Source organism: Mesocricetus auratus, unplaced genomic scaffold (genome assembly GCF_017639785.1).
Source record: "Mesocricetus auratus isolate SY011 unplaced genomic scaffold, BCM_Maur_2.0 Super-Scaffold_100014, whole genome shotgun sequence".
Taxonomy (NCBI): domain Eukaryota; kingdom Metazoa; phylum Chordata; class Mammalia; order Rodentia; family Cricetidae; genus Mesocricetus; species Mesocricetus auratus.
The window spans coordinates 33,189,733-33,216,584 of NW_024429197.1; the positions used below are offsets into that span (position 1 = coordinate 33,189,733).

Sequence of the window (26,852 nt, forward strand, 5' to 3'; positions counted from 1 at the left end):
GCATTAGCTTGCAAAACTGGGAGGAAAACAGTGGAGGTATGAGGTTCTCCAAAGGTGCTTACTGGGTGAACAGCAATTTGGGGACAATTCTGTCCTCTTCAGACCTATGTTCAGAAGTTTCTTCCTGGGGGAGATGCTCATGCTGTGGCCCTTCACTGTTTCAATTTGTCTTCATTTCTATGACGCTAGCAATGCAAGCAAGGACACTGTTTATGCTGTTATCATCTCACTTTTAGATGAACAGCTCTATGTAGGCACAGCCATGGTGTTTTCTCTGCAGTAGAACATTGCCAGACACACAGAAGGGGTCTTCTAAACAGCTGATGAGTGAATTGATAAAGTCTCTCGTCCTTTTGTTGTTCTTTTTCAGTACTGGAAATTGAACTCAGAGCCTTGTGCATGGTAGGCAAAAACTCTACCACTGAGCCACTTCTCCAGTCCTATGCAAGCCCCTAAGCTGTGCTAAGACTCACGGAAGATGACTCAGGGTTGCTCTTTGGTTACCAAGGCTCACACGGTAGTGGGTAAGACGATTAACACCAACATAAGGCAATACACAGAATGTGATGGGGCACCAAACAAGTACTTAGGCAAGCCTGTTGGTGGAGGACAGGAGATGTCCCCTCAAAATGATGCTATTGTTGAGTTCTGGAGGATGGGTAGAGGTTAGCCAGAAAATGACACGGGGAGAGAATTGTCAGCTGGATATACCACATTCATGAAGTCATAGTGCAGACCATGACTGAGCCAGGATATGTCAATGAATAAAGTTTTCACATATACAATAATTTATTTTTCTGGTCATTGGCTCAAAAAGCCAGCTAAAAGTGCCTTCTAGACTCCCAAGATGGCTCAGTGGGTAAAGGCACTTGCTACCCAAACATGACAACCAGAGTTTGATCCACAGATCCCACATAAAAGTGGATGGAGAGAACCAATTGTACAAAGTTGTTTTCTGACTTCCACACACACACACATCTTGGCATGTGTGTCCCCTATGTGATATATATATGCACACAGTAATAAGCAATAATTTTGAAAGTACCTTCCAATGAATACATTGCACATGGGCTTGGTTTTTTTTTGTAACATTTCTGGGGATATGAGTAGGTTGACATAGGGACTTGGAGCAAACAAAACAAAATAAAACACAAAACAAAAAAACAAACAAGGCACACACAAATTCACATAGAGTTACTTCCTCCTGTAAACACACACATGGCTGTTTAGAAAGGATTTTAAGTATTTCCTTTCAGGGTGTGTTGGAAGGCACCCACAGTTGGAAGTAGGAAGGATAGGGAATCAGGTATTGTATAAGCAGTTACCAGACAACCTTATGCCTCTCAGATGGAATTTCTGAGCTGTGAGAACTAGGTGAAATACCCTATGAACAACAACAACAACAAAACAAACAAACAAACAAAAACAACAACAACAAAAATGGACACATCAGGGTTGTTTCCTATCTCCCACTCGATTCTTCTCTCCACCTATTTGCTGTAAGCAGGCAGAATGATCCTCCTCTTCAGGGCACAGTCCCAGGTTCATAGTCCAGTGCACCCATCATCTCATTCAACAGTGCCAGCATCCCAAAAGTACCCCTCAGTGTTGCCTTCTTACCTCCCCTCATTCCCGACAGCCACTGATTGTCCATTACTATAGAACCATCTCTCTATGAGTAGAGAATGGCAGATCAAGGGAGTCCTACAGTAGGCAGCCTTTTTGAGGCTGTCTTCTTTAACTCAGTATAGTATCTACAACATGCACTAAAGTTCTTACACATGCCAATTCCTTTTTATTACCAAATACTATCCTACTGGATGGCCGCAACACACCTTAGATTTTCCTTGTTAGAGGACATGTGGGTTATGCCTACTTTTAAGTGACTGACTAAACATTGTATGCTGGCTTTTACAAATGTTAAGTTTTCTTTTTTCCAGGGTAGATTGTTAGTAGTGGGATTAGCATAACCCACTGTAAGCATATGGTTAACTTTGTAACAAACGTCAAATTGTTTTACAGAAATAGAGGTACCATTTTTCACTCCCAGGAGTTTAATTTAGTTTTGAATAGAAAGAATGCAAGATCCAGAGAACTTAAGTGGCTTCAACTTGATCACAAAGCAAACGAGGCAATGTGTGAAAGAGACCTAGTTTACCATTGACTTCCAGTCCACTGCCTTTCTGTTGGGTTTGACCTTGTTCGTTTGTCTAATCTTCAGCATAACTCTTTGAGGTGGAGTCTAGATGTGCATTTGTTGACATTCTGTAGGCTGAAGGTAGGTGAAGATGGGATTCCAAGGGGACAGGACTGCCTAACCTCAGGCTCAGGGCAGTGGGTAGAGTCTGTTCCCAGCTTAGTGCACATTTCCTCTGGGTTCCTGAGAATTGGGGCAGGAATTGCATGCAAAGGAATCGACATTTCAGGCTTTGCGGTCATGCTGCATTACAGGGGAAACTTTCCATGCTTTCACAGTGTGAACTGTGTGTTTATTAAAAGCTATCCCTCAATTGCATCAATTTTCACGTTATTAAAGAGCTTGGCTCACTGGTGTATTATGCTCTCTGCTTGGAATGAATTTTTTTCTTCCCTGTTTGTTTTTAGTTGGGTCTGGGGCCAAGGAGTGAAAAGAAGGCTTTAGGTCTGTTGCCTGCCATGATTGCCAGACAGTGCCTGCCATGCCTGAGGCTTCCTTCCTGCTGGCCTGTCAGGAAGGAGCCAACACCTTTTCTAGGGAACAGAGACAATCAGAGAAGGCAGATAACATAGCTAATCCCAGCATCCCAGCTCTAGCTTTTTTGGTAAAAGGTGTTGGAGATGATTTCAGGCTCCTAAATTGTCTCTGTCGGGAGAAAAAGAAAGACAGATCATTTCCCACTTGTCTAAGGGGCTTTGGGCTTCAGGTGGACAAAGCTCACCATCCCCTGTCCCTTTTTTAACTCTGCAGACAACAGGAAATGGTGGAAAGCAAGGTAGGAAAGGAAGGAAGAAAAAAGAACAGAAAATGATGGGACAAAGAGAGGGAGGAGAAAACAAGAAAAGAAATGAGATGGGGTGTGTGTCTGGGGACAGGGTGTCGGTGGAGCAAAATGAGAGAGGAAAAGCCCAGGCTTGAAACTAGGTAGTTTATTTGCTTAGCTGGTGTTTGTTATAGATTAGTCTTGACTAGCTGGAAGGGGCCTGGGTAATTGGACCATGCTAATTAGATCTTCATTTGATTTTGCCTCTGTTTGTTTGACTGCTTACTTTATGACTTGGCAGAGTGCTTTATCGTACACACTCTGCTAACTGGTTTATCTGAACTGAGATTGGGCGTGCACAGAATTGACATTGGATTTGCTGCTTCAGACCACACAGATGAGGGGAGAAACCCTCGCATGTAAACATCATCATCAAGGTACGGTAGCAGACACGGCAGGGAGGCAGGGCAGACCTCTTGGAGTCCCAGGGACAGCAGGGTTAATACACACTATCTGGGTTGAGTCCATGTAGATGACACTCCTGACATGGCAGGGTACCTGGCTGGTGTTTGGAGTCTGCAGTCGGTTGGATATAAATTTAGTTCCTCCCTGTTATTTACCATGAGATTGCCGTCTCTGAACCTCCATGTGATAGTTTGAATGTGAAATGCCATCCTTCACAGGCTTATATGTTTGAAAACTTGTTCCCTAGCTCATGGCACTCTTTGGGAGATTGTAGAAGCTTTTGGATATGGGGCCTAGCTAGCTATGGCAGAGCTTATAAACCTGATTTTTTTCTGGCTTAACCTGTCTGCTTCCTGGTTCTGAGATGTGGTGGGCAAGAAATTGCCACATGATTCACACAGTCACAATTTTCTCCCCTGTATTGGGAGGAAAAGAGAGAGAAGCAAAAGCAAGCTTTTCTTGTTGAACCATCTTTGGATTGCCAGCCCCCAAATATTGTCATGGAGACTTCTTATTAATTATGAAAGCTTGGCCATTAGCTTAGGCTTGTCTCTCTAGCTCTTGTTATTTATATCAACCTGTTTTGTTAATCTGTGTTCTGCCACATGGTGGCTCGGTTCCCTCCACTCTGTACTCTGTACCATATCTCTTCCTCTTCAGTGTCTCCCTAGGGTCTCACTGGTGTAATCTGTGTGCCTAGACTCTTCTCCTCTTCTTCTCTCTCTCCAGAAACCCTGCCTATCCTTGCCTGCCTAGCTATTGACTATTCAGCTCTTTATTATACCAATCACAGCAAAAGAAAAATCTTCATATAGTGTACACAAATCCCACAGTGAGACAGAGAGAGGGAGAGATGGAGAGACAGATTTCCATCAGAGTATCCTTGTTGTATTTGCTTCTCTGACCTGCCACCACTAGCTTCAGCTTAGACATCAGATGCACAGGATATCTTCTGCAGAGCCCCCAGGCTCTGTGCTGTCACCCTGCACTGGTGACAGGTATACCAACCCTTTCAGAGATCATGCCTTGCCCTTCTGTATCTATCAACTTATTTGCCTGATGCAATAAAGCTCTTTGAGTTCATGGACTCGACTTTTCTTCCCAGGTCTCCAGCTCTCAAGAGAATTTTTAGTTGTGTGACTCTGGCCAAGATACTTGACCTTAGGTCGCCTCAATTCCTTCATCTATACTATGACATAATTATAGTCCCCACAATGCTTGAGGGTTAATTGGATAAAGGCTATGTAAGCTCCTCCTGGCAAATAGTAAGTGCCTGGTATCATTTGCTGTCAGGAATGTTATACAAAATGAAAAAATGAATGAGTACAAGCTTGAGTAAAAGATATCCCTTTACTATTGAGGGTTTTGGTCCCTTGGGAAAAATGTCTTGAAACAATATAGTATTAAAGTAGCCATCTATTCCTTACAAAGTACAACAACAACAGGAAAGAAATATTCATTTAAATTTAATAAAGACTACTAAAATAAGAAAACGTGAAAATGTCAAGGAGCTTGAAATTGCTTTTTCTCTTCTCTCTCTCTCTCTCTCTCTCTCTCTCGTGTATGTGTGTGTGTGAGAGAGAGAGAAGAGAGAGAGAGTGAGAGAGAGAATGAGGTATAAAACATCCATACTCTTCAGACTTCAGCCATGAAGATCTGTGAACCCCCATTTTACCATACTCTTAACAGTTTCCTAGCTACTAAATCAGAAAGTTAGGCCAATTTACATGACAAACACATGATCCTAGCAGCAAGATACAATTTAGGGTGTTTGTTTCCCCACTCTGGAAGTGTCCTTAAATTGGCCTTACCTTTAGTGGAGGAGATTATCTTCCCCATAGGACAGGACTTTGCTAGCCAAATGTGTGCCTCTTGTGTCTACTCAAAATGTCTCTGTATTTTTACAAATCCACTGTAGGGGGCGGTGCTGCCTCCAGTTGGGAAGCTCTCAACTTCCCCATGCAGATTCAACAGAAGAGGACCCAAAACGTCAAAGCCAGCCCCCAAACCAAATTTCTTGACTGGTGATTTCCGTTAATGTTTTATCTTCCAATGTTTTTTTTCTAGCCTTGTATTTTAATATACTATCAATTTTATTACATCAACCCTTTGCATCTGAAGGTTTCACTTGAATTTTCTAACCTGTAAGCCATTATCTTATATGAGAACCATGGGGAAAAGTTTTCCCAATTATCTTCCGGGCAGAAACCCAGGCACTTCAGTGCTGTTGAAATCCAGAATTCTGATCGAGAAGCTGACACACCCCATTTCCTCCACCTGGATTGGTTTCCTGAGATCCTTTAGACCAGACTGGCTGAGTCAATAATTTTAAGAACTCCAAAACGCCTGTGCTCTCCTTCACTCGGCTGCATTTATCAGATTTTGATAGAAATGAAAAGCTTAGACATACAGCCCTATCTCTGCAACTGGGTTCGGTGTTGAGAAACTGCTCTCAGATACCCCAGAGTGCAGGGGGGAGCCAGGTGGTATTTGGTTCCCCTTTGTCGGTGGGAGGGCCATGCAAGAAGGACTCTGCATTAGAAGATGGAAACCTGGCCTCTATGCTTAGCCTAGTGTACTCTCTGACAGCTGCCATTCTCGTGTGGGTGAAGCTCACTGTGAGCGTGTGGAACTCATTCAGCTTCAGACAATACTGAAGGAGTTCTTGCCTTTTTCTTTCTAATAAACTATTTACTTTGGAGTAAGGGTGACCATGAAATTGTGGTCTTCCTGCCTAAATATGACCAACTTAATCCTTTGCCTTTTTATAATGGCATACAATGGCTGGTTACAAGAGAACTTACTAATAATACAGTTTCCTTAAATCTCATTCTAGGCCCCTCATACTTGGTGTAAACACGGAGGAGGGAGTAGAAGTTTTGTGTTTGTTCTTAGCTATACAACGCCTTATCCTTTCTCCTTTATGGCTATCACCGTGTGAAACCATGCCCCATATGATAGGCATCTGGGTCTTGGATCACTTTGGAGAAGGCTTCTTGTTGGCCATTTTATTGGTCTATGGAATGAGCAAGAAGTAAGTCTCCAATCTCAATGACTTAGTGCTAAGGCTGTTTTGTTATAGGCACTGTTGTTAGCCTAATACATCTGTTAACACCCAGGCAGGTTATGAGAACAGCAAATGGATGAGCTCATCTTTCTTCTCTAGCCTCCTTACTACCCACTTCTGAAGGAAACTCTAGGACTTAAAGACAATTTTATGGGCTTCTTTCTCAAATGTACTTTGACTCTGGAATCTACATCTTCTCCTAGCACCATATTTAATTGACAAACTACCCAATGATTAGATGCTATGTCTGGAACTTACCTGTGTGATCTTGAGAAGCTCATCTAGAAGATGTGGAAGGTGAGACTGAGTGGAGGGAGGTAGGGCTGATGGGTCCTGTGCTGTGGGACTCTTGTGGCAACTAAATGAGACCATTGGCACATAGCAGCTGGCACATAGAAGGTGCTCAGTTAATGTCAGTCGTCAGTCCCAGTATTCTTTCTTCTACAAGAACCAAAGACTTTATCTGCAGTATAGAGCATGAAGAATGGTGGCTGGGGGGTCTGGGGAAAGGTGTGCAGGCACTTACTGTCTCTTCAGCCTAGATTGCAGTTAAGCTGAACTGTTGCCTTTCTGAGCTCCCCAGACTGAAGGGAGGAAGCTTTGTTTTTCAGTCTTCATTCCTTGGACAGAATCCTTTCCTCTTCCCTGGGTCTGGTTTCTCCTCAGAGTGGCAGAGCAGGCCTGTATGACCCCCAGCAACCCCGTAGTTCTGCCGGAGTAGAATCCCAAGTCAACATGAGAAGAGTCAACTGCTGTGGAGAAAAAGGCTGGGGAAGGAGTAGCCTGGAATGGAGGCTCGGCTGTATCAAGTAACCTGTCCCAAAGGATGTAAGCCACATGTCAAGGTCATATGGCAAAGATTTACAGCCCCAGGTCCATAAATAACCCCTGGATGGTGGAGACCTTCAAATACCAATGGCATTGCAGCCTACAATAGGGGAGAAGACCTGCTCTTCTTAGAAACTCTGTTTATTGTGCATGTTGGCCAGGTTGGGCCACACTTGCCTTTTTCTCTTCTATTGCTCCTTCCCCCGCCCCTGGCCTCCTCTCTGTTTTTTCTCCTTCTCTTTTTCTCCCTTCTCTTCTTCCTCCTATTTTTCCTCCTTCCCCCTCCCCTATACTTCCTCCCCTTCTCCCTTCTCTTTATCTTTCATCCCCCCTTACCTCCATCAGCCCTTTCCAATTCTCTTCTCCTTCAGTCTGGATTTGCTGCTGGCAGCTACTCACCTTCTCAGTTCAGAGTGCTTTACTTCTTTCACATCTTTTCGGTGATGCCTGCTTGTATTTCTTAACTTCCTGACACTTTTATGCATGCATTTCCAGCCGCCATTAAATGGGCATCAGCCCATACTAGGGCATTGAGCTGTGGCACTCTTCAATTAAGCAATCCTGGGGACCTAGTAACTGCGCTAATAACTGACTGGTGTATAGATTCAATAAATGGCCAAGCACCATAATTTTAGTTACTATCAAATACACTTGAAGTTGTTGCAGAAAGGGGTTATCATAGAGAGCAATTTGAGGAAATTTGGGCGGGGGAACTGAAGTTAAAGACAACAAGGTTCTTTTCAACACTGTTTACATAGTATTTAGGATAATTACAAATTTGAAGTTTTTGGGTACAAAAATCATTAACTCTGACATTCCAATCAACCTTGGAATTAACTCCAATCTGAGCCCTCAGCTACTGAGCAGACATTTTTTGATATATAGTCATGTGTTCTTTTTCTTGGAGGAGAAAATTAAGGGCACAGTTTGGAATCATATGGAGAGTGTTAGCATAGCATTTCATTCTCAGACTGGCTTTAATTGTAATTACAGGGGCACAATTATAGAGGCAGATGGAGACTCCCCTGTATTAGGCTCGTTTTCTTTCCATCTCTGTAGTATGTGTAGTTTTACTATGTTTTGGCTAGAAATTCTGACACCACAAATTCTTAGCATAATGCTCCGATAAATGTCAAGTAAGTCTTACATACTCAGCTGCTCTCTACAGGGACATGGGTACCAGTGCCTCTCCCATGGATGAGGACTCGCTGCCCTTATATGGGTGCCAGTGCCTCTCTTGTAGATGATAGGAGTTTGGGGCTTCACAGGGGTAGAGTCAGAGATTTTGTTCCTGTCCTTCATTCCAAAACTCTATTGTTTATTCCTGTGCACCCAAATTCTTTATAAATGCTTTGGTTGCTGGAAACAGACTCCAGTATCTTTTTTTCTGGTGAAATACAAAGTTTAAATTGAGTGAATCTTTGCTTTGGGTAGGGAATATATTTATGTAAGTTTCCATTTTCCACTGAGAAAGCGTTTCATGACTTTATCCCCCAATCTTAATCAGTTGTCACTTTTGTCGTGTTTGCCTTTTCTTTTGTCTTCTGAGTCTCCCACTTTGTGATTGTTGAGGAGAGAAGAGCTTCTTTTGATGCTCCCAGTCTAGTGTAGAGTCCAGTGTCTGACAGCGAGGAGAGTGCAGACTCCGAGCCCTCCCAGGTTGTCCTTATTCTCTGACTAGTTTTAGCCAAGTGTCACCATCCATTTTCCTGCAGATGTCATCATGTCATTCTTCATGGCTGTGCAAAACTCCATGCTGTGTATACAGTACGTCTTCCTCATTAATTCATCCATTCATTGCGGATGGTTGTGTAGGATGTTTCATATCTCAGCTATCATGAGCAGTGCTGCAGGATACATGGATGCTCATTTCTGGGATTGCTGATTTTGATTCCTTCAGATATTGGCCCATCTGGATCATGCCACAGTTCTATTTCAGTTCTGTGAGGAGCCTCCACATTGATTTCCATAGTAGTTGCACCATTTTACACTGTCATGAGCATTTCCGGGGCACAGAGACCTGTAGTGTATAAGAGGCCATCTTTCCCTGCATCTTCACCAGCATTTGTTGTTGGCTGTTTCATGATGATAACCATTCCAGTTGAAGTAAGATGCAATCTCTGAGTAATTTCAATTAGAATCCCCTGATATGTGCTAAGCACTTTTTCTGTATTTATTGATCACGTTTTTGCTTGCTCTTTATTTAAAATAATCTTGTGTAGCCCAAGCTGGCCTGGAGCTCCCTGTACAGCTGAGGCTGGCTTTGAAATCCTTATTTCTCACTTTCATTTTTGGAGTGCTGAGATGATGGGCTTGAGTTATCCATATGTTTGGCCCTTTGTATTTCTTCCTTTGAGTATTGTAAATGTTTAACTCATTTGCCTATTTATTGAGTGGATTTGATGGGGGGTATTTAAAGTTTTGGGTTCTTTATAGATGCTAGAATTTTTGAGAAATTGATTACACAATAAAGGAAAGCCTTTGATGAGAAATAAAACCTGTAAAGTGCATTCAAAAGTGAAAACACCAGGAAGAGTACCAAAAAAGAAAAAAAGACCTTGTCTCTGCTGGGGGCTCTCTTTGTAGGAGCCACTGTCCCATCAGAACCTCCCAGTGGACTTTAGGTTTGTGAGAACTCTTGGCCTGTCCTTCAGGTAAGACTGTTAGTTCTTACCAGAGACGTCCAGCTTACCTTTTGGATGAATCTTGTGATTCCTGTTCCCAACTTGGGAGCCACACTGTTGAAGCCGAGTACAGTTTGCAACCTTTTACTAGGTTATGCTTCTGTCTCTCCACACTTTGCATCTGTGCTGTCCCCTTCTGAGGTTTCTGATACTCTTCTACCCTCCCTTTCTCTCTTTAGGATAGAGTCTGTGTGAATAACCTTTTCATTCAGTTTGCTTCAGCCGAACACATAGAACCTTCTAGCTCTTACCAAGACACTTAAGGAAGAATGTTGAACTGTGTAATTGTGGTTTGTGGTTAACATGGATGTCCTTGGAAACCTGCTTCTGAAAGCATGATTCATATAGCCTAGTGAGATGGCTCAGTAGTTAACAGTACATACTATTTCTGCAGAGGGCCTGGGTTCAGTTCCCACCACTATGTTAGGTGACTCACAACACCTGTATTTCCAGCTATAGGGGATCTAACACACTCTTCTGGACTTTGTAGGCACCTGTATTTATGTGTAAAGTTCCCTAGGCCACCCCATATCATATACATAATTAAAAATTTTAAAGAGAGCATTGGAGAAATGACTCACTAGTTAAGAACACTGGTTGTTCTTCTAGAGGACCAGGATTCAGTTCCCAGCACCCACATGACAGCTCATAAGCCTCTGTTACTTCAGTGACATTGGGTATGGTGCCCTCTCCTGGCATCCATCACAAAGACATACCTGATAGGTGCTGCTTCCATAAATGTACACATTTGGGTTTGTATTCAACTTCCTGTAAATGTCATGGAAGCCCCTCCTTTTATTCCTGTACAAATGTGCACAAATTGATTAGTGAAATATAAGTATATTTGAATATGCTATAATTAATGAAACTATAAAATACTCACAATCACTATTTTTGTCACTAATGCCTGTAACATGTGACTTAGATAAAACCCACAACTGAGCACTTTGGAGGAGAGGCATAGCTAGTTAATGACTTTGTTCAACAGTTTCCCAAGTGTTTCTCACCAAAGATTTCCCCATGTTTTCTCCATCGTTTTCATTTTAAAATAATTTTATATATTTTCATTGTTGATTGTACAAAAAATGAAAATTGGTGGTAGGAGGTATTGGTCTTCAGAGTTGACCAGTTGTCACTTGTAAGTATTTAATGTGTTAGTAAGAATGTGGCAAACAGGAGATGGTAGGAAAACCTTCCTGAGCCAGAGGACCAATAACTTTTGAGAAACCCTCGTGAAACATCTTTGCTTATGTATGTACTTCCCCAAGAGGTGTCCACTGTTCTGGGAGAGCCATTTTCTCTGCTGCTCCCTGTTCATTCCTTTATGCACAACCATAGAGCACTCTTTAGCTGATCTGATGTCAACATGTTTCACACAAAGCATTTGTTTTCATGTGACAGTGCACAGTTTATTGAATGGGAAAATGATCATGGCATATTATTTATAGAAGACTTATATAGAGTATAAATCAGTATTTACTGTCATTTTTTGCAAGTCACATGTTTAATAGTGAGATAACCCACAAATAGATTTTTATATTCTAGAATGTTAAAAATAAATGTGTGTGGAATTTGGATTTTAATTAACCTCTTCTTCTTTTAAAGGCTTGTTTATTTTTAGGTGTGTGTGTGTGTATGTGTGTGTGTGTGCATATGCACATGAATGAAGGTGTCTATTGAGTCCAGAAGATGGCATTAGACCCCCTGGAGCTGGAGTTACAGGTGACATGAGTCATCTGACATGGGTGCTGGGAACTGAACCCCAGTCCTCTGGGGGAGCAGTATGTACTCTTAACCACTGAGTCATCTCCAGCCCAAACATCCTGTCTTTTTTATTGCCATCCATCTTAAGCCTTTAATTTGATAAATTTTTACAAATGTATATAGTTGTGTAACCATCTTATACTCAAGAGAACTCTAACAGAGCACCTCAGAGGTGCCCTCGTTTCCCTCCAAAACAACCTTTCTATAAATGTGTACACTAATGGATTCTCTCAACACTGACTCACATGGGTGCTTGTATAATTCATTAAAATAGGATAACACAATTGTGACTCACTTGTATTGAGCTTCTTTGTCTTATTACATCATGGAATTGGGGACATGCATGAGGCAGAACAGTAGTGTAATGTTTCTCAGTGTTGTACAGCATCAATTCTATGTGTATGGGGGTGTTTGGGGCATCTTCAGAGTCTGGTTATTAATGATAAAGTTGCTTTGAGCATCCTTGGATAACATGCCTTTCACTACATGTTATCTAGATGTTGAACTGTTTTGGTCTTTGTGGTAGTTCGAATGTAATTGTCCCCAAAATCTCATAGGGAGTGACACTATTAGGAGGTGTGACTTTGTTGGAGTAAGTATGGTCTTGTTGGAGGAAGTGTGTCACTGTGGAGGCAGGGTTTGAGATCTCATAATTACTCAAGCCACACCCTGTGTCTCAGGCCACTTACAATCCATATGTAGGACTCTTAGCTCCTTCTCCAGCACCATGTCTACCTGCATACCATCATGTCACACCATGGTGATAATGGACTAAACCTCCGAAAGTGTAAATGACCCCAATTAAATATTTTTCCTTTATAAGAATTGCCAGGGTCATGGTGTCTCTTCAGAGCAATAGAAATCCTAACTAAGACAGTCGTGGTCTCTGCATCTCTTAGCCTTAACAGATGCTTCCAGTTTTACAGAGCTGTATCAGTTTACATCAGTATCAGTGGTGCAGAAGCCCTGGCTCCTCTACACACGCTCTCTGCAATGCTTAGGATTGTAAGGTTTCTTATTCCTTTTTGGTTTTTGTTTATTAATTCTTGTGGATATTCAGTGACGTCTCATTGTGGTTTTAATGTGTATTTCCTGATGTTAAACACATGATTGTTGGCTATCTGGACCTATTATGAAATACTTCCTTAAGTATTTTGACTATTAAAATTTTCCATTATGTGTCTCAATCTTATTGATTTCTGGGAGTTCAGATGTTTTAATGAAAAGTTGGTTTTTAAAATATGTATAATTTAAATAACCCTCCTTACTCTTTTACTATTGTGTGTGTGTGTGTGTGTGTGTGTGTATAGTTTCTGTACGTATGTGTGTGAGTGTTCATATTGAGGCTAGGGATTGATGTCAGTTTTTTCTCTCTCCATCTTACTTGTTTGTTTTTTTTGGGGGGGGGACAGGTTCTCTCACACAAGCTGGAGCTCACCCAGTTAGCCATCCTGGCTAGTCAATGAGCTCTGGGGAATCCTCCTGCTTTTCCCTCTGTCTAGCTCTGGGACTACAGGTTCATGCTATCATTCTTGTCTTTTTATGAGTGCCGAGAACCTGAACTAAGGTCCCCATGCTTTGTACCGTGTGCTTTATTGACTAAGCCATCTCCCTGGACCATTCTTCTTTTCTAAAAACTAATTTAAAGGCATCTTTAAAATTTTCATTCTGACTTTAATTTTATTTTATGTGTATATTTTGCCTGCATATATGTCTGTGTAACACCTGTGTGTCTGCTGCCTGGGGAGGTGTCAGATCCCCTGGAGCTGGAGTTATAGACAGTGGTGAGCACCATGTGGTGCTGGGAATTGAACCTGGGTCCTCTGGAAAAAACAAACGAAACAGCCAGTGCTCAAAACTGCTGAGTCAATTCTCCAGCCTCAGGCACTCTTTCAAGGAGCATAATTTTTGACTGTTACTAAAGTCAAATGTGTATTTTGCTTAAGAAACATATGCTTACCCTAGGTTTATATGTTGCTCAATAAGCTTTGTTATTAGTTATTCACCTGTTACATTTAAACCTATGGGATTCAACAGGAATTGAATTTGTGTATATTGGAATTTAAGGTTCATTGTCTCTATGTTAATAGCAACTAATTCAGCACTAACCCTTTCTCTACTGTGATAACTAGGCCAATCATGTGATCTTTTATTGTGTGTCTATGTTTGGAATTTTGTTTTATTCTGTTGTTTGGTTGTCTGCCCCCACTTCCACAATATGCTCACTCTACTTAATGTGTATTTATAAATAACATAATTACTTAGCTTCTTGTACTCCATTCTCTCTTCAGTTTATACTTGCTGGATGAGGGCATTGTACTTCCATAGAAAGTTTAGAATTATCTTACTGATTTTATATAGGGAGGACCCTTAGTCTCTACTGTTTGTCTGCTCCCTTACCCCTGCCCACTTTTCTGTGTGTTTATTTTCCTCAGGGGGTCCTCTGGGAACAGTGGCCATATGATTCCTGCAGTTCAACTCTAGCTGTGACATATTGTATGGTAAGAAATAACCTTAGTTATATTGAACGTAAACTTTATATATTGCTTAAGATTTGGTATGAATTTGTGGAAGGTATGTAATATATTTATTGTCACCTATGAAACTTATGAATTTCTGGTCTGTATAATAATTAGAATATATGGTATGCTATTATATATATGTTAATATATGTATGTCATTGGTATATATATGGTATATAACAAAACTTACATAATCCTCATTTAGCATATGTATCATATATCACATACACACGCACACACACACGCACACACATGCACACACACACAATTCTTCAATGTAACACCTCTTCCACATGAAGTCCTTTTTTGTTTGTTGGGAGCCAGACTAATCTAAGGTTTTCTCAGAGTCTTTTCTTCATGGTCCCTGGTGAAAGGACAAAGGGGATGCTAGATCTGTGTCCTTGCCCAGGGCAGACTTGGCAAGGTTGGGGTTGGGACTGGGGTCAGGGTCTCAGAAGAGATAAGTTTTAAGTTCCTGGGAATCTGACTTTCTCCCATGAAGGGCTGTGGTTTTGTGTCCTAAGGCAACTCTGTCTGAGGTATCCTGTGTTCTCTTTGCCAACATTGTCTGATTTCGTTTTCTGCTGTTCATTGCCCGTTTCCTCCCTGCAAGTAGTATGTATGATGCTGTACTTCTTACCAAACTTGCTTGACATAAGCTGTCAGCTTATGCAATACCTCTTTGTCCCAGCTTTTGCTTTTGTTTTCTTTATTTCTCATTCTGGCTGACCCCATCAACTCCCTGCCATTTGGAATCCTTATTCCTGTGGGCTCCTATCAATTGCTTGACCTGATGAACTCGGCTAAGTGACTTGTGAGTTCACTCATACTATTTATTACATTTGTTTTGTCATTTGGGTTCAGTGACAATCTCAGGAGCTACTGGAGCAGGGGTGATGCATGTCTTACCTGATCAGCACTATAAGTGAAGTTCTAAGCTATACTGACATAGATTGACCACATAAACTTCTAACCCGTATAAGAGAGATCACTACATTATTGTACCCTGACCTATGGCATGCAAAGCCTCCATTTACTCATTCATTTAGCCATGTGGAAAAAAAACACGTTTATTTGAGGACATGCTATCTACCAGAACTACTTGGCACTAATTATGTTCCACCTTATATTTTCTTTAATCTTTTATACATAATACACACACACACATATAAATACATATTATATATATATATAATTAAGAAGAGGTAAATAATTTGAGAGGGAGGTGGGAACATGGCCAGAGTTGGGAGGGGGAAAAGGAGGGGTATGATATAAATACAGTACTCATGTATAAAATTCTCAAAATACTAAATTAACAACAACAAAAGATTCCAAGAAATAAAAGTGATGTTTCACAAAGTACAATTGAGATGAAAAGAAAGAACGCATTTGGGGAGCAGACCTGATGGGGGCGTGGCCACTGAGTGGGAATATCTGAAGGGCTGGCATGCTTGTCTGGAGAGGAATATTATTACGTAGGACTCGAGTTAGAAGCTCTTGCCTTTGGGTAAAAACAGGAATACATTTCCAACAAGAGCTGTCCAACAGCAGCATGGGCAACTTTGGAGTGCTGAGAGCTACTCCTGTTCTTCAGGATGGCCAGCCCGAAGGCAGAGCCTGCTGCTCAGGGGCTCACACAGTGTGCACTGGAAACAGCGCACTGCCCCAACCAAACATTTTTGTTTGTGTGCTTGAGAAAGAAACTCAAGGTGACAGAGTTATGGAAGTGGGGGTCTCTCTCTGGCTGCTTCTCTCTTGAGCTTTCAGGGGAACCTGGATGAAAGAACGGTCTTCCAGAGAGTGTAGGAAGCTCCCATGAAGAGAAGAGGAAAAGAGCCTTCTAAGCTAGTGTGAAGAAGCAAATGTTGACAAGTGTCTGGTCAGACTGTTAGTCCCATAGTTGGCCTCGTGAGTAAGGAATGCAGGGGTCATAGCTTGGTAATGTAATCTGAAAAGGCTCAGGATACAAACAGCCTTGGGCATCCTCAAACTCAGCTGTGCTTCAAGGTCTACAGAGGGAATTCATGTGCTGAGGCTTGTCCAGGGCCCCAGGCTGTCCCCTGCCTGCCTAGCAGTCCCAGTATGAAGCACATGTTAATTAACAATGACATGCCTTCTGTTCTCTGGGTTTTTCAGGCTTCCTGGGAATACTTGGTATGAAGAAGGTCTGCCTGTCTCTGTCAGCATCTCCATGGTTCCTGGGGTCCCAAGATTCTGTGTCCCAATGAGGTTTTTCCACCTCCTAGATATGCATGCCTCAGTACCACTCAGATCATACCCTAGTGGCCTGCCATTCTAGTGTGCAATCTGTCCTAGAATCTGTCAGAGATCCAGGAGCTCGCATATGTCAGGAAGAGAAGTACTGGGCCACCAGGGCTGGGACTATTCACATGCAGCTCTTTAGCATCCAATGGTGTTTGGGGAAGATCTTTTACAGAGGAGTGAGCAGTTCCCCTGCATCCAGTTTGTCTGTTTGTTTCTTTGTTTGTTTATGGTACACAAATCCTTGTATTAATCTGTGTAGGTCATTAAAAACATGTTACACAGTGTGTCATGTAGTAGAAGTACTTCTTACTGTCTAAACATTAGCCTCTTAGGGCTTTGCTAACACCACATGGAGGTGTCCACATAGAGGCCATGCAAGTGAGCTATGGGTATAATTCTTTGTGAATATCCTAATGTTATATGTATGGATGCCGGGGATAGAAGTAACTTGCATGGATCTCAGAAGCAGGGCTCAGCTCTCAAGCTTCCTACCTTACACATGGGGAGACCAAAGCTTTATGATGGGAAAATAGTGCTTTATATAGGCAAGTAGCGCTTGTGCCAAGTCCTGGGACTTTGTAACCTAAAATACTTTCCGGAAAGGGTCACTCATCAGCACAGGGTCTCTCATAAGTGGGATGATACATATGATCACTGTTGCTTCATTGTGAATTCAGAGTCCACTTACATGCTGGCACAATTCAACTTTACCCTTCAGAGCCAGTTTTGAGTGTGCTTCTACCAGGAGGATGTCCCCAAATGTCTAGCTCACAGAGCCTCTATTCACACCCTTTCAACACCTTTATTGTCTCTCCTGCACCACCTTGACCTTCGCTGATTCCATAACTCCAGAGGAAGGGGGTCAGCTGGTCTTTAGCACATATAGTTATCTCATTTAAGCTCCTCAGCAAACCATGAAGAGGATACCATTATCGTTGTTTTAGAAGACGAGGTGATAACTGTCAAAGTGGAGAGGTAGCTGGCTCAAGAGAACACAGGGCTCACTAATTTAGCCAACGGCATTCTGTGACAGTCCTTCCTCAAGCTCAGTGCTATTATGGGTCAAATAAAGCTTGTTATCTCAAAGAGCTATAGTAAGCAAGGCAGTTTAATAGGGAGTGGTCAGTTCCTGGGAAAACTAGAGGACTGGAGATGTTACTATAGCCAGTTTGGAAAATACGACTAACCCTGGTACTGACACAGGCACTCAGGTTTCCAGTGTGGGTTAGATACAAGAAGAAAAATCAAAGGTGGTTATAGACTAGAGTCTGTTAAGTGGAGGAGACAGGCCAAGAAATGTAGCAAGAGGGAGTCAGAGTTTTACAGTTGAGGTATCCAAAAGAGATATGTGTAGAATTGGGGTTCAAGAAATGTATTAGAGGTTGACTCCTGCCAAAGGGAGTAGGCAAAGATAGTATTTGGGACATGGAAAAGTAGAATTGTGACAAGGTCTGATGGTTTAAGCCAACCCAGCAGGTGATGCCCATTAGAGTCCCTGATTGGGCTGAAATAACTAGATCACTGTGTGCTAGCTGGAAATTCTATGCTGTGATCTTGAGTCGCGTATGTCTGTATAGCTAAGGCAGAAACTGAGTGAGCCGTCTGTTGCTGCCCTCAGATGAACCTTAGGATTTCTTGGAATGGGATCTGGGTGGTACAGCTCTGTGTCTACCACAAGAGGGAAGACTTCCCAGTTCCTTAGCTCCTGCAATTCTCCACACTGCTCTTCCATACTTACTATACATCACCCTCTGCTAAATTCAATGGATTTCCATGTCTTGTAACCCAGTATGCTAGTCCAAGACTGCAGGTCCCTTGACCTGTAAAGCAAGAGATTGGATGGGCTTTCCCATTTTGAAATCTGATGATTCTTATCACGCTTCCCACAGTTAGCAATGCAGAAAATGGAACACAAGTCAGCTGTTGCTGGGAGCCCCTTATCAGATACAGACCCAGACAGGCACAGTCTGGCTTCACTGTGCATATGATTTATTCACCTATTTCACAAGAAAGCACCAGGTGACATCTGAGCTGTGGCGGCAGCCAGCTGGCTCTCAGCATGCATCCGGAACAAACGTAGTTCACAAGGAACACTGAGCTCGAATAATTCATGGTTCAGACTCTGGGAGACCCAGGATACTGGGAAAACACTGGAAAACACAGTTCTGACCTGAAAGCCCCAGCTTCTCATATTTCATGGTAGATGGGTACTCACAAAAGCCCTGATGATGGTACCTGGAGCATGCATCCTGGGAAGTCCCTGACACTGGACTCTTGGGTATCATACAGTGTTGGAGCCTAGACTTAAATTTTCTCTGTGCTAACAACCTAACCCTGGTCTCTCCAAATAGGTTTCTTTATCTTCAAAGTACATAAAAGGGGCAAGAGGATGTCTCAGTGGATGAAAGCACTTGCTCTGCAGGTGTGGAGAATTGAGTTTGAATTCCCAGCACCCATGTAAAAATCTGGGCCTGGCTGCACACACATGTAAGACTGCAGTCGAGGATGTTGGAAGCAGATTCTGGGAGCGAAAACAGCTAGCCTCTAGTTTAGTGAGATGCTGTCCCAAGGCAACTAAGCACAGAGTGATGGGAGAAGACACTCAACACCCTCCTCTGGTTTCCACAAGCACTGACACCTACAGGCATGGACCACACACAAACACAAAGAGAATCTAAAACGTATTTCTTAGATTCATTTTGAACAGTGAAAAATAATGCAAAATACAGCATTTATTCTGATGCCAACCACATACTTGAATGGTTATTATTAGTGTCAAAGAGGAACATGATCTTCCAATTATTAAAGCTCTGTCTGTTCCAGGCATTGGGATAAGTGCTAGGAAAACAAATATATCAAAATATGCTCTTGACCTCAAAGAATTTCAACCTAATAGGAAAGATAAATTGTTGTTCTACTCCAAATCTTGTCACATCCTTGCTAAGTGACCTTGGTTAAATCATTCTAGACTGTGGGTCTCCATTTCCTATAAAATAGAGAATTAATCTAATTCATAGCATTGGGTACCCAGTGGATATGTGATGAACAAGTTGCCAGGCACAAGGCTAACCTGGCATCTTTGCCTGTGGATTCTTCTCAGTTTCTTGGTAGAGTGGATGTCCAATACCCTGGAACTCCAAGGAGCTAGCTCAGCCTTGGCCATTTGGTTCCATTTCTTATTCTGTGGGACATGTTAAGACAGAAATGCAAATTTATGACAGATCAGAAACCCCAAAACTTTAAGTTCAAGCCTGTGTTTCTGTACTTTGAGCTCAGAAAAGTTAAAGTTCTGGGAAGTTACAGTTTGGGATGAAGACAGAAGTTTCTGTTCTGCCTAGTTCCACAACCCTTTAGTTCCAAATAAACACACTGAAGCTTATATTAATTATAAACTGATTGACCAATGACTCAGGCTTCTCATTGACTAGCTCTCTCTTAATTATTAACATATTTCTATTAATCTATGTATCTCCATTCAGTCTTGGCTTACTGGAGAACACTCAGACCTGTTACTCCTTCTGTGGCTACTCTCTTTTTGTGTTCTCTTCTCAGCATTCTTAGTCTAGTAGCCCCACCTATACTTCCTTCCTGGCTACTGGCCAATAAGCCTTTATTCACCAACCCATAAAAGAAACATATATTCACAGCAGACAGAAAGACATGACCTGTCATCTCCTCTTTTCTGTCTAAATAAAAAGAAAGGTTTTAACTTTAACATAGTAAAATTATATATAATAAAACAACTATCAAACAAGAACTATAGTTAACAATATTTAGCCCATTAACATTTGGCAAAATTTAAAGTATAAAGTTTTATATGTAGCGTAGTTTTTATCATAACTAAGGAAAACGATAACTATCTGTCTTCAACTCCATCAAAGACCTCAGAAGGATAATATATAAACTCTAGAATTAACAGAAACTGTCACTGCCTGGATGGTCACCCAAAGTTCCTCTGTAACGTTGGGTCATCCATTTTTAACTTATAGGCCTAAAGTGTTTGGCAGACTTCTCAGTGAAGCAGGAAATTTGAAACTGTCCTGCCTGTATTGGCAGTTTGTTACTCATTTTTCTCTGTGTCCTGCAGAATGTCTGGCAGACTATTTCATGAAGCAGGAACCCTGAAGGACTGTCCAATCTTATTTTGGCAAGTTCAGCAGTCACTTTCCTGTGGGTCCTTCATGTCCAGTTTATACAGCATACAGTCAAACAGTCCAGGAAAGAGCAGTTTCTTGCCCAAATGGTTAGTCTTTCCATGTCAAAGGCAAACCCATCTTCCTCTCTGACATAATTGGTATTTCCAGGAGCAGTTGTGTCTCTTTGTCATGAAAAACCATAATATATCATTTTAAATGCCATATTCTGAAGGTCTTTGAAAGGTTTTGAAGAATACCTATTCATTTGAAATATATCTCTGTATATCTAGAAAATTTAACTAAGTTTTAACTACTACAGGTTACTATCTATAATCTGTATTTTATTGTACATTACATTTTTAAAAGAGATGTATAGGCACAATACCTAAACAAGAGTAGAAATATGACAAAATTGACCTTAAATTTGCGTGAAGAAGCAAAAATCCCATACTAATACAAAGTATTCATTTCTATATCATATCCTCCTTTTTTTCCTTAAGAAGGAGATTGACTGTGAACATTAACCACTTATAACCAATGCCATTTAAATGAAAACAAACATTTATAAACAATATTTGGGAATGTCTGCATAGTTCTCTCCAAACTGCTTCCTGCTGTTTGGGGGCACTGTTAATCCCAAAGGAATCCTGAGAAAATCCAGAAACCTGTCAAAATACTGGCTGTAGTAGTCTGAAGCTACATAGTCTCAGATGTTTTGGATGTTGGATCTCCTGGGCCACTGCTTCAGGAGTTCTTGCTTGATCAAACAATATTAGTCTGGAAGGAATCCACAGCTTTTTATCTTCTGTAGAAATAAAAGTAGAACCTCTTTTCCAATGTAACATGTCCTTAGACTTAAATTTTGAGGTGAAGGCATTTTCAAAATGTATAAGTTGGATTAATCCAACAGCATTTATAATAAAATGTCTTTTAGCAATTGTTTCTTCTTCCTCAGCAATCCAACAATTAAAAGACAACACAATAACATATAATACCCAGACACTCTGTGTAGTTTTCATCTTTACATGGCTTTTTCCCTCGGTCTTTTGAGACAGGGTTTAGCTCTATTGCTTTGGAGGTTGTCCTGGCACTCACTCTGTAGACCAGGCTGGACTAGAACTCACAGAGATCTGCCTGCCTCTGCCTCCCGAGTGCTGGGATTAAAGGCGTGTGCCAGAAATGCTTGGCTTAGATGGCTTTTTTATTACTCTATTTTTTAATTTTATTTTTTGAGGCAGGGTTTCTCTGTATACTTTGGTTGTCCTAGAACTCAGTCTGGATACCAAGTTGGCCTTGAAATCACAGAGATCCTCTTGCTTCTGCCTTTGCAGTGCTGGGATTGTGACACCAAACTCAGCTACTCTGTTTCTTTTTTAAGGACTTTCTCTGTCCTTTTATTCTTTTCTCTCTCCAAGCCTACATATATTTTAAACACACAGTAAACCATTTAGAGGTTTTTCCCTCTGAATCAGTCTTACTGTGTATCTCTATCTTTTTCTGACCACAGGAGTTTTAATCTGCTGAACTGCATGACTAAAATTCAAGTGGCAACTGGCCCCACCCTATTCCTTAGCCTTCTGAGAGTCTATCTAGCTTCTTTTCAGAGAATCTGGTGGAAGCCATGTTTATTGCCATAACTCTATGGAGTTTCCAGGTTCACAAGCTGCTGGTCCTCAGAGACCCTCTGGCTGAGGCTCCAGTTAGTTGCAGAGTAATTTCTCAAGAACTTTGCCAATGGTTGCCCATAAACACCATTTAGCTGTTTGGTAACAAAGCCTCTTAAAAGAACCATGCAGTTTTTGCTGCTAATGCTGAGTCAGGAATCCTCTCTTAAAGCCTCTAGCAAACAGAGCCCACACGAGAAAATGCTGCTATCAAGAAGCTGTGCTTGCCTCTGTTCTTTTGTGATTAGAATCCCTTCCCAAGCTCTCTCAGGATTTATGTGGACATAGGTGCCAAAAGTTGGGTGTCATTTGAAAATGGAAGTTTCCGTTTTACCTGGTCCTGCAGCCCTTTAGTCCCAAATAAACACATTGAGCCTTATATTAATTATAAACTGTTTGGCCAGTGGCTCAGACTTCTTATTGGCTAGCTCTCTCTTAATTATTAACTCATTTCTATTAATCTACGTATCTCTATGTAGTCTTGGCTTACTGGAGAGTGCCTGGACCTATACTCCTTCGGTGGCTACATGGCATCTCCCTAGTGACTCTCTACCTGTGTCCTCTTCCCAGCATTCCTAGTCTGGTAGCCCCACCTATATGTCTTGCCTGGGTATTGGCCAATCAACATTTATTCACCAATCAATAAGAGAAGCATATATTCACAGCACACAGAAAGACATGCCCCATGATTGGGGGGCAAAAAAATGCACTTTGGGGCTGAACAGCTTCCAGTTCTCACTCGGCTCTTATGTAGATGAGCCTCAGTTTGAGCTCCCAGTTTTCCCATCTGTGCTCTATGCCATTCCACCTTCATAGGAGCATGACAGTATTTATCAAGAGACACTCATGGAGACTGTAATGGAGTGGCTGTTTTATAGATTGTCATTATTATTGAATAATTTATAATTTTAGACCAACCTATGAGACATGGAATAGAACCTGAGACAGGCCAGGGCTCAGATATTAACTAATTCGATTGTGACATGTCTGTGTGTGATCCTTCCATGCAACATGTAGGAAGTGCCAGTTTCTGTCTCTCTTCATTACTTTGGATCAAAGGCACTCCCAGCTTAGAGAACATTCTTTCCTCAGATGTTTTTAACTTCATTATTTCATCTATTTATAAAACTTGAATTATCTTCTTGAGGGGGAAACCTATTTTTACCGGACTGGGAATGTCTAGGCAAGATATTTCTGAGTCATAAGGCAAGTAAGTCGTAAGCTTTCTGACTAATAATGATCTTGAATCCGGTCTCTGGATCTAAGGCCCTAACCTCTTTTGATATTGTCAATCCAAGTCACTCGTGGCTGTGTGGTAGCTCTTGATGCTTGGTGTTGAAAGAATAAGTGAGTTCTTCTTATGTGCATATGAGTGCTAGCTCCTCATGACTCACATCTTCTGCTCGTGATGACCAGTCACCACAGATAGATGGAGGGCTTTGGGATGGAGGTTCCAGAGAAGTCCATAACTCAGCTCCCAGAGGGACTGTAGGAACATAGTGACTGACACAAGCCTAGAGAGAGAGAACACAATGGCCACCTTGCACCATGAATGATCTTGGGAACTGTGGAGTCTGATGATAAGTTACATTTCTGGACTTCCAAAAGAATTGTATAACCCTCTAAGCATAGATGAGGCTCTCTTCTGGAATCAGTCTAGATAGATGTCAATGTATTATGAGAACCAGAGTCAAAACCATAATAACTCATCAGACTGTGAATTCACAAGCTGCTGGTCCTCAGAGACCCTCTGGCTGAGGCTCGTTAGTTGCAGAGTAATTTCTCAGACAGACTCTGAGTTTATCAGCCCCCACTGCTGAAAAGGTGCTAACACTCTCCAGTGCCCCTCTTGTTTTCCACCACCTTCCCTTACATTCAAGTTAACCCCTCCATACCTGCATGAGATGGATGTTCTCGTTCTCTCTACATACATAGTATAAAAAAGACACAGACATCCATGTAAGTGGTGCCCCAGGACCCTGCAACGGTGGAGCCAGGAAGTGGAGCCTGTTTATCCCGATTCCGGTCTCTTCTCTTCACCGTGCCATACCTGGGGCAAGAGCCCTGAGCCTCCTTATTCCCCTTGACTCCTGTGCCCCTCTGGGTTTTATTTGGGCATGCTGCCCACAATGTTGGATCCAAAAGTACAACTCATTAGAAAGGAAGGACAATGGGATGAGTGGGGCACTGGGCAAGACTCAGTTTTTATTTCTAATACAAGGGTGCTGGTGAGGAGATCTTTTGGTCTTACTGCTAAAATGCTTGGGAACATCAATTCTCAATCCAGGCTTTGAATTGGAATACCCTGAGGGATTTCCCAAGACTCACATAGGGGGTTATCTTTCTAGAGATTTGGGCAGGGATACAGGCATAGTGTTTTCTTTCTTTCTTTCATCCTTCCCTCCCTCCTCCCTTCCTTTCTTTTTGTTTTTTCATGACAGGATTTCTCTGTGAAACAGTCCTGGTGGTTCTGGAACTCACACACACACACACACACACACACACACACACACACACACACACACACACACACACACCTTGTATGTAAAACTAGCTATACAGTATCTGACACTTATTAGATGAATGCCATATTACCTGACTGGATTCAATTCAGTTTGGTCTCTTTAGAACAGCTATTTCTGAAAGGGTTTAGTTTAGGCTTTGTGAACAACACAGTCTTTTCTGCAATTCAGTTTTGTGGTAATAGAGAAAAATTAACTATAAACAATATGCAAATAAATGATAAGATCTCTGTTTCAATAAAACTTTATTTATGAAAATAGACAGGAGGCCTGATTTGTCCCTTGGGTTGTGTTTGCTGACCTTTGATATAAAGGGGGAGCAAGGTGTTAGAAGTATTGGGCTAGAATAGAATTGACAATTTCTGGTCCACCTGCAAGCTACCTGGCTCCCTTGACAGACATAACTAATCAATCATGGCCCTTTTCATGCTGAGATACATTTTACTTCACACTTCAACCTAGTACCCTGAGTTACCAGTCAGAGGTTGTGAACCTCTTTGTCATCTCTTGTTTTTTTTGTTTTTTGTTTTTTATACAAAAGCTGTGGTTGAGAGATTGCAGGCTTTGGAGTTTCAGCTGTACACCGTGTGACATTATCTCAGCCACTTTTTGTCTTTGTGTCTTGGATAACCCTAATGTCGGGAATTTTGCTGACAGAAACATGAGAAATTACCTTGGTAAAGATTCCATCAAAAGCGCCTGCCTGCTTTGCTTCTCCCCATGTTTGGGATGTGGTCGGTTAAGCGAGGGGTAATAATTTAAGCCAGTTGTGATAACAGCGTTAGAGCCGGGCTTCTGTTTACCCCTTACCACCTCGTGAGTTACTGAGAGCAGCCCATGGCTCGAGTGGAGGAAACTGACAGCCCATTCCAGATGCCACCTTCCTCCCCTTGCTGTGCCTCTTGTCAAGCTTTCCGAATGTGCCCCTTTCACCTTCCACTCCAATGGGGCTTTCCTTTTGGGGCTCCTGACATGTTTAATTCCTTGGCTAAGTTCTCTCCCCGTCGAAATGTCGCCACCCTTGTCATAGCATTTACTTTCCACACACATAAAATCGAGCCTGGACATTTTCTCTAAGGTGAACTCTTGAGCAATTGCCTTCAGAGCAGCCACCCATCATGCTGGCAATAATTCTCCAACAGTAAAGCCTGTTTCATTTGCTTAGCACTACCCATTCCAGATCAGGTTTCACTGAAGGCAGCTTGGGTCAGCAGAAAAATGCCTCTTCCCTGGGTTTGTGTCTGTCCTATCAATCAATCAGGGGAGGAGAAAAAGAAACAATGGTGGGACATTAGCTGTGTGCTAGTCATGTGTGGAGTGTGTTCACACTCAGTTCACCTTCAAAGTGAGGGTGATTAATTTTATTCTGCTGTGGGGAAATGGCGAAATAAAAAGAGAGTGCGTACTTGAATAGATTTTTCTGAATTCTGGTTGCATCAGTCAGGGCTTTTTATGTGTCTGTCTATCTACCTACATACCATCTGCCTGTCTATCTATCTGTCTGTCTGTCTGTCTGTCTGTCTGTCTATCTATCTATCTATCTATCTTCTATTCATACATTTATCTAGCTGTCTTCTATCTGCTATCATCTATTCATAGATATGTTTTAGGGAATTGGCTCATGTCATGGTCCAGGCTGACAAGTCTGTGGGCTCTCTGGAGAATAAGGGAAGAATTACAGAGTAGACATGGATTTCAAATCTGCAAGGCAAGACAGCAGGCTGGAAACCCAAGCAAAGTTCCTATGTTAAAGTATCATGACGGAATTCTCTCTCTGGGAAAAAAAACACGAAATCTATGCTAACCTGATGGAATGAGGGCCATTCTCACAGTGTAGGAGAGCTGCATTGCTAAAGTTACAAGACATCTATAAGACATCTTCATGGCAGCATCCATGCTAGTGCTTGACCAAGCAACTAGACATCTTGCTTTAATTAAATTCTCACACAAAATTAGCCATCTCAGCATGCTTGGA

General features: G+C 41.8%; 1 long non-coding RNA gene across 1 annotated transcript in view; it reads right to left on the minus strand.

Annotated features, from left to right (window-relative positions):
* The window catches only part of LOC121144000, a 47,245-nt gene that overhangs the window by 16,037 nt on the left and 4,356 nt on the right, over positions 1-26,852 (minus strand). The window contains exons 2-3 of the long non-coding RNA XR_005881330.1: positions 19,626-19,736; positions 10,721-10,805 (exon numbers count right to left, since the gene is read on the minus strand). This is a non-coding gene — a long non-coding RNA (uncharacterized LOC121144000). The remainder of the gene's footprint in view (positions 1-10,720; positions 10,806-19,625; positions 19,737-26,852) is intronic.